At 46.9% G+C, this 13,332-nt stretch overlaps 1 pseudogene; it reads left to right on the top strand.

Annotated features, from left to right (window-relative positions):
• The window catches only part of LOC139999027 (ubiquitin carboxyl-terminal hydrolase 42-like), a 28,186-nt pseudogene extending 23,053 nt beyond the window's left edge, over positions 1-5,133 (top strand).
• The last annotated feature ends 8,199 nt before the right edge of the window (positions 5,134-13,332 follow it).

The raw sequence follows: 13,332 nt of genomic DNA, 5'->3' as shown, positions 1-13,332 counted from the left end.
TTCAGAAGAGATTTACTTTCTTGTTATTGATATTTTTCTGTTTTGCAAGTGTTTTTCTTGCTATCCCAGGGAAAGATTATTATTTGTCTAATTCAGTTCTGTCTAACCTGAAATTCTCTGTGTCATTTATTATCTTTTGTTGCTTGGCCTGAAACTGCAGCACTTGTGTAAATTGCTATCTATGTGTTACCTGTAGCTGGCTAATTTAGAGAAGGAGAGAAATGAAGGTCATCTGTGGTGTAAGAATGAATTATTGCTCTGAAAGTGATAGTCTTAGTAGGAAGACTGTTCTCTCCTTTTCAGTTTGTAGTCTTGGCGAAGCCTTCTGTAGAGAAGGCTTCCATATCGTATGAACTGTTCCTCTAAAATTATAGGATGGGATTTAATCCAAGAGTAGGCTGAAAGAAAAACTAAACTCCGATCACTGCTCTTTTCTGAAGGCGCTATGATTTGGCACTTGGAGAACGTGCGTTTTACTTGCCAGCACCATCTTATCCCTGTTCATTCCCTCCTGGTCAGCAGGAGGCTAATAGTAAGCAGGCTGGATTTATGGGACCACGACTTCTTTCTCATATGATTAAGGTAATTCAGGGAAGTGGGAGGGCAGGTAACGGCACCAAACTGCTAGTGGGTTTGGGGTTTGGTGTGGGGTTTTTTGTTTGGTTTTCGGCATCTTAGTTTTGTTTTCCTTCCCATGCTGCAGCTTTCTCCACAGCCCTCATGCTACAGCCAGAGTCATTCAAACAGTGGTTACTGCTAAATTGTGCAGCCATGCGACTCCATTACTTAATACTTCCAAGACAGCTTTCTAAAGCACAGAGAGCTACGCTCTTTGACAATTTAAGCAGAGTGTACTAATCCTCGAATCATTTAAAAGAGGACTTGTTTTTCCTATCGTTGTCACTTTAGCTAAGACAGGGAAAACTAATTGTCTTATTCCTGAGCACCAGAACAATTACTTCAGGCTTTTCAGGGTATGTTTAAAGGGGAAAATAAATATATTTGGGAATAGCAGCAGGTAATGTTAAGTTGTTTGGCTGGTTTTCAAAGATGATGTTAATTTGATTCCAATCGGCTGTAAACCAAAAGCAGGAATTGAATACGCTTATTGGACTTGCATTTATCTTTAAAGGGCAGTGTGTTTTTCTTTGTAGGTGTTAAGACCATTTGTAGAAATACTCAGTAGGAGAGTTTTGTGTTTCAAAATGTTAAATGCAGTGTTTGCGTTAATCCATCTTGCCATTTCTTCTTTTTAAATACAGAATTCAAGCCGTTTAAATGGAAATGGATCCATAAAAGAGGACGCAAAGACCACTGGTGTCACCCTAAAAAGGCCATCTTCAGCACCACCGATGGCCTGTGTTCAAAACCAGACAATTACCAGGCCTTCAATTACTGATCCGTCAAGAAAACAGAAGATCACCACCAGTATTCACAATAAATTGCCTGCTCGTCGGACTGTGTCACAGCCTGACTGTCTTAGCAGTGCTGCGGAGGACGAAGATCTCTACCAGGCTGTTCCTTCATCCACAATTACAAATTCGGTAATGCAAATGAAGCAAATGCAAACAAGCAAAAAAGTTTCTGATGAGATTTTTGTGGAGCCAACAGTGAATGAAAATCCTAAACTCAGCTCTGATAACACAGTCCCTTACGGTGCAGAATCTTCAGGAAAATCTGAGGAGGAGTCAAAGGGCTTATTTAAAAGGAATTGCAATGCAATGTCCTCTAATGGAATTTTGGTTGGAAAGGTAGTCCGTACATTGCAGCATTCCGGTTCTTCCTGTCAGAATGCTGACGAAGGAAGATCCCAGCATGAGCTGCCAAAAACCAATTCACTAAATGGTGCTATTAGGTTAGTTAATGAATCTAAAGAAAACGCACTGAAACTTGATGATTCCACTTGCCGAGTTGAACCTGTTAAACCTTCTGAGATGTTCTTTTCCAAAACAAACGGATTGCTTGAAACATAGATTCGCTCCATCGAGAATTTCTCACCTATGATGTATTCGGGAGTGTTTAGTGTGTTCCTAATTCAGGTGAAATACTGAGAAAACACAGCACAAATGTGATTGTAAGACTTTGTGGTATTATCCCATTAGAATTTGCAGACCTGAGCTTACATTAGAACTTGCCAACTTAAGCTCAGCTGAGATAAAAATTCCTAAGTTTCATAAAGTAGATTTTGGGAGGTGAGTTGGGGTTATCTTTGAAGTGTAGATAATGCATACAACTCAAAACGGTCTTGCTTACCATTTAATGGAGAAATTCTGACAAGACTGGTCCTCAGTACTACTACAAATAGTATTTTTTTGTCTGCTGACTTGTGCGTTTTGATTGCAGATGCCTGGAGCTATGCCTTCAGTCAATCGAGAAGTCATCACGGAGTCCCTCACAGCCAGCCAGCTGAACAGCTTGTCAGAGGAAACGAGGTAAAATGAGCACAGTCTGATTAAGACAAGACCTTTTGGAAGTTCGTTACGGTTTTATCTGTCTACTAATAGTATTTAATGGAAGGATTGAAATTAGTACAATTCCATACTGTATGTCCAGCGTTACGAACAGAACTAATGATCAGCACTGAGCATATCACTCTGATGCAGGTTGGTGCCTCAAGGAGAACTCGTGTTCTTTCATAGAATGTTTTACCATTTTTCTCCACTGTCTAGAGAAACATTGGCTGTTCCCCGCTCGCCCCTATGCCTTTTTTCTCAGAGCAGCAGGTATAAGGAGACGGATGTGTTTGCTTTTTTAGTGCAATGGCTTCAGAAGCAAGAGGGGAAAAAGCACTTTCTCTGGGAGCTGGAGAAGGTGTCCTAATCGCAGGAGAGGTTTCTAAATGGCATATCTTTGCGAGGGCTTAAGACTCTGAAGAAAGAGGCTGCTTTTTTTCATTTCCAACACTGGCTGTTCCTCCTGAGCCCTGCCTTCTATTTTTGCAGTCACAGGATATGTGAATGTAAATTTGTGGGAGAGAGGTAGAAAACTCTGTTTCAACTGGTGTTTTTTTTGGCTATGTGGGGAGACCAAATCGAGTGGTTTTGAACCTTCTGGCTCTTATTCAGAGCAGCAGCATGTGGAGGGAGACAGATGTATTTGCTTTTTTAGTGCAATGGCTTCAGAAGCACGAGGGGAAAAAACACTTTCTCTGGGAGCTGGAGAAGGTGTCCTAATCACAGGAGAGGTTTCTAAATGGCATATCTTTGCAAGTGTTCCTGTAGTCCGGAGGTTTTTGTTTGTTTGTTTGCCTTTGGAAGGTTTTACTGTTAATCTTCACATCCTTCAGCAGAAGTGAGAAATGTGATTTTATTTTGTGCAGTGTCGCGGACCCTCCGAAATCTACTGGGAATGATGAATACCTCGCAGAGTACCGATTTGATGACGGTGGAGACAAGGAGAAACCAAGAAGATCAAAAGAAAGTGACCTCATTTCAAAAGAAAACGTTTTGTACGCCAAAGAGCGTGGTGAGAAATTGCGGCAAACTTCCTCTCTCAAGTGTGACACTGAATGTAGCTCTAAAAAGCTTTCCTCCTCAGCTATTGCAGAGAGATGCCAAGGTAGAAAGGACAAGACTAAAAACACTGAGAAAGAGCATTACCAAAGCAAGAGGGAACATGCTCCTAGTGAAGAGAAGGAGAGTCAAAAAGCAGGTCCTTCCAGCAAGAGGAGGTGTTCTCAGAGCGTGGAAGTTGTTGAGCAAAAGCGTCACAAGCAGGAGCACTGGGAGGGAAGCAGGTGCAGATCTTTCCCTGGTGAAAGAAACAGCCCTGAGAATGGCAGAAGAGCAGTCAAATATTCAAAGTCCAGATCTGGCAGCGGAGGAAGATCAGAACAAGGTAGCAATAGATATTACCGATCCAAAGGGGAAAGAAGTTGGAGCAGAGAAAGATACTATCGAGATGAAGCACGGAGATGGGAAAGATGTAGCTATTCCAATGATTACTATTCACCTCATGCGACAGGAGACAGTAGAGAGAGAAAGTTCTCTCACGGCGATGCAGCCTTTGACAAATGGACTGCAACTTACTACGGCAGGTCACATAAGCATTATCATTACAAAAGCGGATGGCCTCACGGTTCCCTCTTGAGAGATGAAGATGTACGTCGCTTTAGCACACCCCGAGCAGACTTGCATCGTTGCTCGGTATCTCAGCAACATTCTGGAAGACATTCTCGTGAAAGACATGCGCTTCCACCTGTGTCAGCTCATTTGGAGAACTGTCGCCAGAAAAATGAAACAGAAGGAAACAGAAAAAGAAAATGTACCCGTGCAGAAGGTAGTGAAAGTGAAATAGAAAGGAAAGACAGAAAGATAGAAAAGGAGCTTTTAGGTGGTGAAAAAAATGCAAAAATATCACAAGTTCTAGAAGAAAAAGAAGTCTAAGGATAAACATGGAGAGAAGGATTCCAAGTAAGCAAGGATTCCAGCATACTCTGCATTTTTTATCCTAATTCTTTTCTGGGTGCTTCTCATGTATTCCTTTTTTTTTTTCTCCTTTTTTTTTTCTCCTTTTTTTTTCTTCTCTATTTTCTTCTTCTTTTTTTTTTTTTTTTTTTTTTTTTGTTCTGGTAGTTTCTAAGTTACTTAGATAGCATCAGCTGGCTGAGGATCATGTTGTTAGGTTGATCGGTGAAGATAGGAAAGCTATTGCTGAATTGTGTCAGAGCACTAGCTTTGGACCACATAGTTGGAAACACATCCGTACACCATTCTGGACTAGGTTAAAAGTTTTTTTCTGCTTGCACGTATTCCAGAGCTAGCCATTGTTAATGATCTGTGTACAAACCAGGACCTATGGTCCTTCAATCTGAGGGCTTAAGTTTGCTACATCTAAAGTAAGTTGCATGTGCACAAAGCACCACAAAATAGCTGACATGCTGCAAATCATCACCTGTGGTAAAATAAATAAAGTTTCATATAGGCAACAAGTGCCACATCTTTTTTTCTCTTTTAAACTTGCATGTTTCTTTCAGACTTCACGATTTGTGTTTCTGTGCGCTCCACTTTGACAGTGCCAAACGCAAGCGTAAAAAAAGAAGAAAAAGGAGAAGAAAAAGAAGAAAAAAGAGAAACACCAGGAAAGTGAAGGGCTCCTTGGAACACTTAGATCCTCGTTTCCAGAAGATAACGCGGGAGAAGAAGGAAGAATCCCATCCTCCAGATGGCTCTTCATGTGAGCAATGCACAAGTGAGAGCAGTAAACAACCTTACAAGGAAGGGAAGCCTTCCAGTGCAGGCGAAAGCAAGAAATACAGCTCCGTCTCATCCAACGAGTGTATTAAAGGTAAGCGGCCGCAGTGTGTCTGAGGAATTCCTTTTCTATTAATGTAGAGATTATTTCAAACAGTCTTGAAGTGCTTGATGACTTAAGAGTCTGCTGAATATTAAAAAAAAAAAAAAAGTTGATGGACTTTTTCTTTCCGTTTTTAAATGACCACTAGGAAAGAAGGCCTGAAATAAAGAGGTGAAAGGCAAATAGTTTTCATTTGGTGTGATGATTAAGTGGCAAACAAGAGGAAGAGTTGCAGGATCCCTTCTTAAATTCAGTCCAGCCAAGTAGGAAAAGTAAACGTGGACAGCTGTATCTTGGCAAAGAAGATAGTAGGGAGCAAGGAGGTTTAGCAGTCAAGATGGAAGGTGATGCCATGAGGCTTACAGGCTAGTAATGTTCTAGTGAAACCCAGCCTTCCTAAAGAAGCCTGCCTGAATAATTCCTGTGAATAACAGACTGTGTTCAGCTATTTCCTAACATAGAAACGGTGCTGACTGCTTCTTCAGAGTAACATAAGTTAGTGATGCTACTGAAATAGTTGTGGTTCAGACGTAGATCTGATTTCTCCTAAGCACGCTGAATTCACAGCTGTTGATCCTCCAGAGGAGGCTTTGCAATTGAACACCTGGAGAATAGGTAAATTTCCCGCTGCTGTTCTCCTCTCCTCTTGTTTTGTTTTGTTCTGTTTTCCTAGTAGCATAGGCTTTAGACTCTGAGGAAACGGGCTGCTTTTTTTCATTTCCAACACTGGCTGTTCCTCCTGAGCCCTGCCTTCTATTTTTGCAGTCACAGGATATGTGAATGTAAATTCTTGGGAGAGAGGTAGAAAACTCTGTTTCAACTGGTGTCTTTTTCGGCTATGTGGGGAGACCAAATAGGGTGGTTTTGAATCTTCTGGCTCTTATTCAGAGCAGCAGCATGTGGAGGGAGACAGATGCGTTTGCTTTTTTAGTGCAATGGCTTCAGAAGCAAGAGGGGAAAAAACACTTTCTCTGGGAGCTGGAGAAGGTGTCCTAATTGCAGGAGAGGTTTCTACATGGCATATCTTTCTTTGCGAGTGTTCCTGTAGTCCGGAGGTTTTTGTTTGTTTGTTTGCCTTTGGAAGGTTTTACTGTTAATCTTCACGTCCTTCAGCAGAAGTGAGAAATGTGATTTTATTTTGTGCAGTGTCACGGACCCTCTGAAATCTACTGGGAATGATGAATACCTCGCAGAGTACCGATTTGATGATGGTGGAGACAAGGAGAAACCAAGAAGATCAAAAGAACGTGACCTCATTTCAAAAGAAAACGTTTTGTACGGCAAAGAGTCTTCTGAGCCTGGTGAGAAATTGCGGCAAACTTCCTCTCTCAAGTGTGACACTGAATGTAGCTCTAAAAAGCTTTCCTCCTCATCTATTGCAGAGAGATGCCAAGGTAGAAAGGACAAGACTAAAAACACTGAGAAAGAGCATTACCAAAGCAAGAGGGAACATGCTCCTAGTGAAGAGAAGGAGAGTCAAAAAGCAGGTCCTTCCATCAAGAGAAGGATCAACTTGAATACAAAGAATACAAACTTGAGCTCCTGATGGGCTTCATGCTGAACTCTGTGCTGTTCTTGTCCTACTCTTGGTCTGTCCATAGATACTATGGTTTAAATCCAAATAGAATCATGCGATGAGGAAGATGTATCTGCAACAAATTCAACATCTAAAATCAAAGTTTACATTTTCCGTGATTTTCTTCCTGAGCAGAAGTTTGGAGTACTCCTTTTCTATTAATGTAGAGATTATTTCAAACAGTCTTGAAGTGCTTGATGACTTAAGAGTCTGCAGGTTTATTATCAAATCCAAAAAAAACCCGACTTGGTAGACTATTTTTTTCCCAGTTTTGCATGACCACTAGGAAAGAAGGCCTGAAATAAAGAGGTGAAAGGCAAATAGTTTTCATTTGGTGTGATGATTAAGTGTCCAACAAGAGGAAGAGTTGCAAGATCGCTTCTTATATTCAGTCCAGCCAAGTAGGAAAAGTAAACGTGGACAGCTGTATCTTGGCAAAGAAGATAGTAGGGAGCAAGGAGGTTTAGCAGTCAAGATGGAAGGTGATGCCATGAGGCTTACAGGCTAGTAATGTTCTAGTGAAACCCAGCCTTCCTAAAGAAAAAAGAGCTTTTCTCCCAGAGAAAGAGAGACAGACAGACAGACAGACAGAACAAAAGGGCGCCGGGGCCCTTTTGGAGCTATCTGGAGCTGGCTGTTGTCTGGATTGTTCTCACAGACGCCATCCCTGCAGGCCCCTGCTACCAAACCCTTGCCACGTAAATCCGATCGAAGTGTATGCAGCAATTACAAAGCCGCTGTGCTTTGGGCTGTCATGATCCTTCTGCAAGTGCAGGGGAGGTGCAGGGTTGCTTTGCATTTCCAAAAGGAGGAAGAAAGCCTCCAACCCCACTGGACCTCAGCCACTTGCAGGATCCAAGCAACGCTCCCCACTTTCAGTTATCTCCCTCCCATGCACACAGTGGGAGCAAGGTTGAACAAGCACATTTTTGAAAATGTTTATCTTAATGAAGAATAAAAGAAGTCTACAACACCCAATCCCTCTGTGCACCCAAGGCAAAAATCGTGGACTATTCTGCCTCAACACTATTTTCAGACCCAATTTGTCAAGTCATCTAGCAGAGGATTTCTCTCTTGTTCACTCACTAGCTTAGTAGAGCACCAGTTTACATAGGTGCTGGAGCAGATTCCTCAACCATCTGAAGGGACTTGATCCCAGAAAAGTTCAAAACTGCAGATGACTCATGATTTTGTGGTGAAGCATCTACTAAATGAGAGCTGTTCCGCTTAGGGCACAGTGAGACAATGTGAGAAGAACCCTGTATCTCACTGATTGAGGCTTTATAACTCTACAGAATTGTCAGTCAACAATAAATGGAAAGTGCAGGAGATATGTTCTTTCTTCCTCCTTTCCCTGCCATAAATTAGCAGAGACATTGTGGTGGGATATAGGTTCAGAGCCTCACAGAAGAAGGATTTGAAGCCAGGCTCTCCACAGTCTGCACCACTGCCTTCCTGACGGCTTTTGACTATTTTAATTAATTTTATTATTTTATTTTATTTTATTTTATTTTATTTTATTTTATTTTATTTTATTTTATTTTATTTTATTTTATTTTATTTTATTTTATTTTATTTTATTTTATTTTATTTTATTTTATTTTATTTTATTTTATTTACTTTATTAGTATTATTCTTCTTATTTTTCTGGATGGTGTCTAAGTCTTGGGGGGGAAGAACCAACTGTGGGAGGAGGGAATGCTACTATTGTCTGTGACAGTGGTGATTTCTGGACAGTGTTAGCAACAGAGCTTCTGCAGAGAAGAGAAAATGACAGGCAGTCTCTCTTGGTATTCCATGTACTGAGTACTGAGTGCAGTTTTGGGCTCCACAGTATAAGAAAAAGTATAAGAACAAACCAGTGCACTGTGATAAAGAGAGTTTAATAGGGTACAAAAGGAATAAAAACAAACAAAATAAGAAATGAGAATATTGATAATTTATAATGTATCATAGAATCATAGAAGCATAGAATATCCTGAGTTGGAAGGGACCCTTAAGGATCATCAAGTCCAACTCTTGACACCGCACAGGTCTACCCAAGTTCAGACCATGTGACTAAGTGCACAGTCCAATCTCTTCTTAAATTCAGACAGGCTCGGTGCAGTGACCACTTCCCTGGGGAGCCCGTTCCAGTGTGCAACCACCCTCTCTGTGAAGAACCCCCTCCTTATGTCAAGCCTAAATTTCCCCTGCCTCAGCTTAACCCCGTTCCCGTGGGTCCTGTCGCTGGTGTTAATGGAGAAAAGGTCTCCTGCCTCTCGACACCCCCTTACGAGTATAAAATATATAAATATTGTTTAATTAATAATATTAAATACTTATCATTTTATAATAATGAAACAATGCCATACTGTACAACACAGTCAAGAAAGTGGATTTAATTAAATAAATAATAAAACCCAGGAAATTAAATAAAATTTAAAAATGTAAATTTAATAAAAATAAAGCCCATTTTTCCCATCCCAATGAGTTCCTATCCCCATCATCACTTCCCATCCCACTGATCATTTCCTATCCCAATAACCTCCCAGTTCTGATCCCAAGGCTGAATTCCCAACTCCCACCCAGCCATCCAGCCAGCCATGCACCCATTTTCTGCCGTCCGTGCTGGCCATGCCCACATCCATGCCCGGCCTGAGCATGGGCAGCGGGAGCGGGCTGCATGAAATAACTGAACATGAAATCATGAAATAACATGAAATAATAAATGAGGTAACTTAATTGTTGCTGTTGTTAACATTGCTTCATGACAACAGATGCAAACATGGATCTTGAGTTGAGGGCAAAGGTGACCTTGGATCTGAAGCACACAGGCGTTCGCTAATGTCCCCCCATCCGGAGTGAATCCACAACGACTCGAAAGGAAAACTAAAGTCCAAAGCAGTGCACTGGGATAAAGAGAGTTTAATAGGGTAGAAAAGGAATAAAAACAAACAAAATTAGAAATGAGAATATTGATAATTTATAATGTATAAAATATGTAAATATTGTTTAATTAATAATAGTAAATACTTATAATTTTCTAATAATGAAACAATGCCATACTGTACAACACAGTCAATAAAGTGGATTTAATGAAATAAATAATACAACCAGTAAATTAAATAAAATTTAAAAATGTAAATTTAATAAAAATAAAACTCAGTAAATTAAATAAAATTTAAAAATGTAAATTTAATAAAAATAAAACCCAGTAATTTAAATAAAATTTAAAAATGTAAATTTAATACAAATAAAACCCATTTTTCCCGTGCCAATGAGTTCCTATCCCCATCATCACTTCCCATCCCACTGATCATTTCCTATCCCAACAACGTCCCAGTTCTGATCCCCTCGGTGTCCCAGTGCAAGAAGAGCTGCAGGCAGAGGCCTTGCTGAGTGAGCACCTAAGGAGAGGAATGTAAAGCAGAAGGCAGCAAAGAAGAGCAATGCCCCGAAAGAAGAGCTAAGTCTTGTCTCTCAGCCCTTTGGTGTCCCAAGCAGCAGTTGCCATGGGCAAGCTTTCCCAGCCCAGCTGCTGCCAGCATCCCCCCAGCTTGCCATTGCCACCTTCCTGGGTGAGGCGCGCGCGCATTTGCCATTGGCATTTGCCGTTGCCCATCCCTGAGAGTGGCAAGCAGTGCGTAGGTCCAGCACGAGAGAGGGGAGAGGGCAAGCGAGAGGGGCAAGGGCTGAGGAGCGTGGCTGAAGCTGGAGCAGGCGCCTGCAGAGGTCTCTGTGCCTGCCTGCGTGCTGAGCGGGCCTGGGTGCTGCGGGGGCCGTCGAGGAGAAGCCCGAGGTTGGTCACGGGTAGCCGTAAGAGTAGGCTCTGGTGTGGTCCTTCTGCCGCTGCTCGAAGAATTGCCCGGGGCCGATCCTCATGTGGTGGGTCGCCCGCTGCCGCTCCTCCTGGGCCAGCTTCTTGAGGCGCTCCCGCTCGGGACGCTGCTGCGGCGTGATGGGCACTGACGACTCCTGCTCCTCCAGCGGTGTGGGCGCTGCGTCGCCGCCCGCCCAGGGCCCCACGCAGGGCACGTAGTCCCCGCGGGGCTGCGCCGGACGCTGCAGCGTGCGCGGCTGCGTGGGCAGAGCCGTGGGCAGTCCCCTCCAGAGCGGGGGGCTCTGGAGGGGACTGCGAGGGGGACTGGGCAGGGCTCTCCTGAGGGCTGGGAGAAGTTGAGGCCTCTTGAGGGGAGCCAAGGGAGGCTGGGGCAGGGTTCTCTTGTGGGCAGGGATGAATTCCTGCTGGGGGGGCCTTTTGGGGAGAGGCTTGGGCATGGGTCTCCTGCGGGCAGGGTCGGGGGGGCTCTGGAGGGGACTCAGGCGAGGCTTGGGCAGGGCTCTCCTGAGGGCAGTGAGGAAATCAGGGTCGGGGGGGCTCTGGACGGGAGCCTGGGGAGGCTGGGGCAGGGGTCTCTTGCGGGCAGGGAGGCAGTCAGGGTCGGGGCGCCTCTTGAGGGGAGCCAAGGGAGGCTGGGGCAGGGTTCTCCTGCGGGCAGGGATGAACTCCTGCAGGGGGGGCCTTTTGGGCAGGGCTCTCCTGAGCTGGGGCCGGGCTGCAGGCTTGAGGGGGGAGCTGAGTGGCGGCACAGCAGCTGCAGGGGGCTGCAGCGCCTGCACAGCCTGCACCTTGTCGGGGTGCAGCCCAGGGCTTGAGGGGACCTCACCCAGCGCTCTGGTGGCTGCCAGTCCCTGTGTGCTGGGCTCCTCGATGTCCTCGCAGAGGTCGGGCAGCTGCGAGAGGAAGCGCTTGAGGACAGGACTGCTGGGGACAGCGGCGAAGGCGTCCTGGGGCTCCACGGCATCCAGGCAGCTGAGCAGCTCCTCCAAGCCGGAGCTGTCCAGGTCGGCCGGGAGCTGGTCCTGCAGGTGCTGCAGCTGCTGGCTGTCCCCTGCCAGCTGGGGAAAGGCCTCGGCGAAGGCATCGGGGCCCAGCTCCAGCAGCTCCAGGGGCTCCTCAGGCACCTCTGCAAGTGTCGCCGCTGAGGAAAAAGCAAGCCAATGCAATCCCCCAAGCATCCCCCGCTGCTAGCTTTGCCATGGCTCCTGGGTGTGGGGCGCCCAGCGGCCGGCTGTGCCAGCCCCAAACTCACCGTCGGGCGTCGCCATCTGGGTGCTGGTGGTCGCTGGAGCCTGGGCAGGCTCGGGGGGAGTGGGGCCGGGCAGCGGGGACCCCTGGTCCTCGCTGAGCCCCACGGCATGCAAGCAGGGCTCCGGCAGCTGCCCCCGGCTGCTGCTGAGGGTGCGGGGCGCGGGGAGCGCCTGCCCCCGCAGCGGAGGCCCCGGCACGAGGAGTGGTGGGGGGCCGGGGTAGGCAGGGGCCTGCAGCAGGCAGGTGCCTGCGGGGTGCAGGAGCTCCCCATGGAGCACGGCCCTGGGCCTCAAGCAGAGGGGAGCACCATCCTGGGGCACCAGCGTCCCCGTCCACATCAGCAGGGGCTGGGAGACACTGGGGGCACCCACAGGAGCGCTGTGGGGGAGCTGCCCCACAGCAGGGAGCTGCCCCACGGCGGCGGCGGGGAGCTGCTCAAGCTGCAGGTGGTGCCCCTGGGCTGGGAGGTGCCCCCCAGGTGGCAGCTGCACCCTGGCGGGGAGCTGCAGCACCTGCCCCTGGACCCCCGGCACCACGTGCCAGATGGTGGCCTGGGGCAGTGCGGAGGGGAGGGTGGGTACCTGCAGGGGCTGCAAGGGCAGCGCCGTCGCTCCGGGGAGGGAGGGCAGCAGCCAGGCAGCCACCGTTGGCGGCACGGCTGGGACGACGAAGGGGGAGTTTTGCATCTGCGGAAGCCGCGGAAGCCGTCTGGGGAAACCCTCTGTTGGAAAAAGGGCGCTGGGCTGAGCTCTGGGGCGCTGGGCTCGCCAGCAGGGCCGCAGCCCCGGGAGGAGCGGGAGCCGGCTGCTGGACCTGCCATGGTGGCTGGAGAGTGGGGCGGTTGCTTGGGGAACGCGGGCAACGGGGGTTCCGTCCCAACGGCTGACCAGCCCCTCGCCGACATCTTGGGGAGGACTGCAGGCTTTGGAGCCAAGCAGGCTGCCCAGCGCAAGACTTGGCCATCCCCAGCAGGCTTTCCCTCCCACGCAGCACTTGCCATGCCCAGGACGCTTCCACACCACCACTTGCCCGGCCCAAGGCTTGCCCAGCCCAGGACCAGCTTCTCGGCCTCAGCGGCAGTGCCCATCCTTGCCATTTCACCGCATGGCACATTCCCAGCAACCCAGACGAAATCTGCCCCATCAACACGAAGCGTTTCTTCAGCCAAAGAGACCTCGTCCCAAAGAATTCCCCTCTCTTGGAGGACTTCTCCAAGCACTTCCTTCCCCAGGGAATGGTACCCACCCCATTCAAGACTTCCCATCCCAAGGCTTTTGCTTCCCAGGGATTTCCTTCCTAGGGAACATTGCCCATTTCCTAGCCCAATGGCTTCCCACCCCAAAGAAGTCTTCCCATGCTGTAGCCCCAAAATGCCCCCAGAGGGCAC

The sequence above is a fragment of the Anas platyrhynchos genome, chromosome 18 (genome assembly GCF_047663525.1).
Source record: "Anas platyrhynchos isolate ZD024472 breed Pekin duck chromosome 18, IASCAAS_PekinDuck_T2T, whole genome shotgun sequence".
Lineage (NCBI taxonomy): Eukaryota > Metazoa > Chordata > Aves > Anseriformes > Anatidae > Anas > Anas platyrhynchos.
The sequence above is the reverse complement of the archived record's forward strand: the minus strand, read 5'-3'. Positions and strand labels throughout refer to the sequence as shown.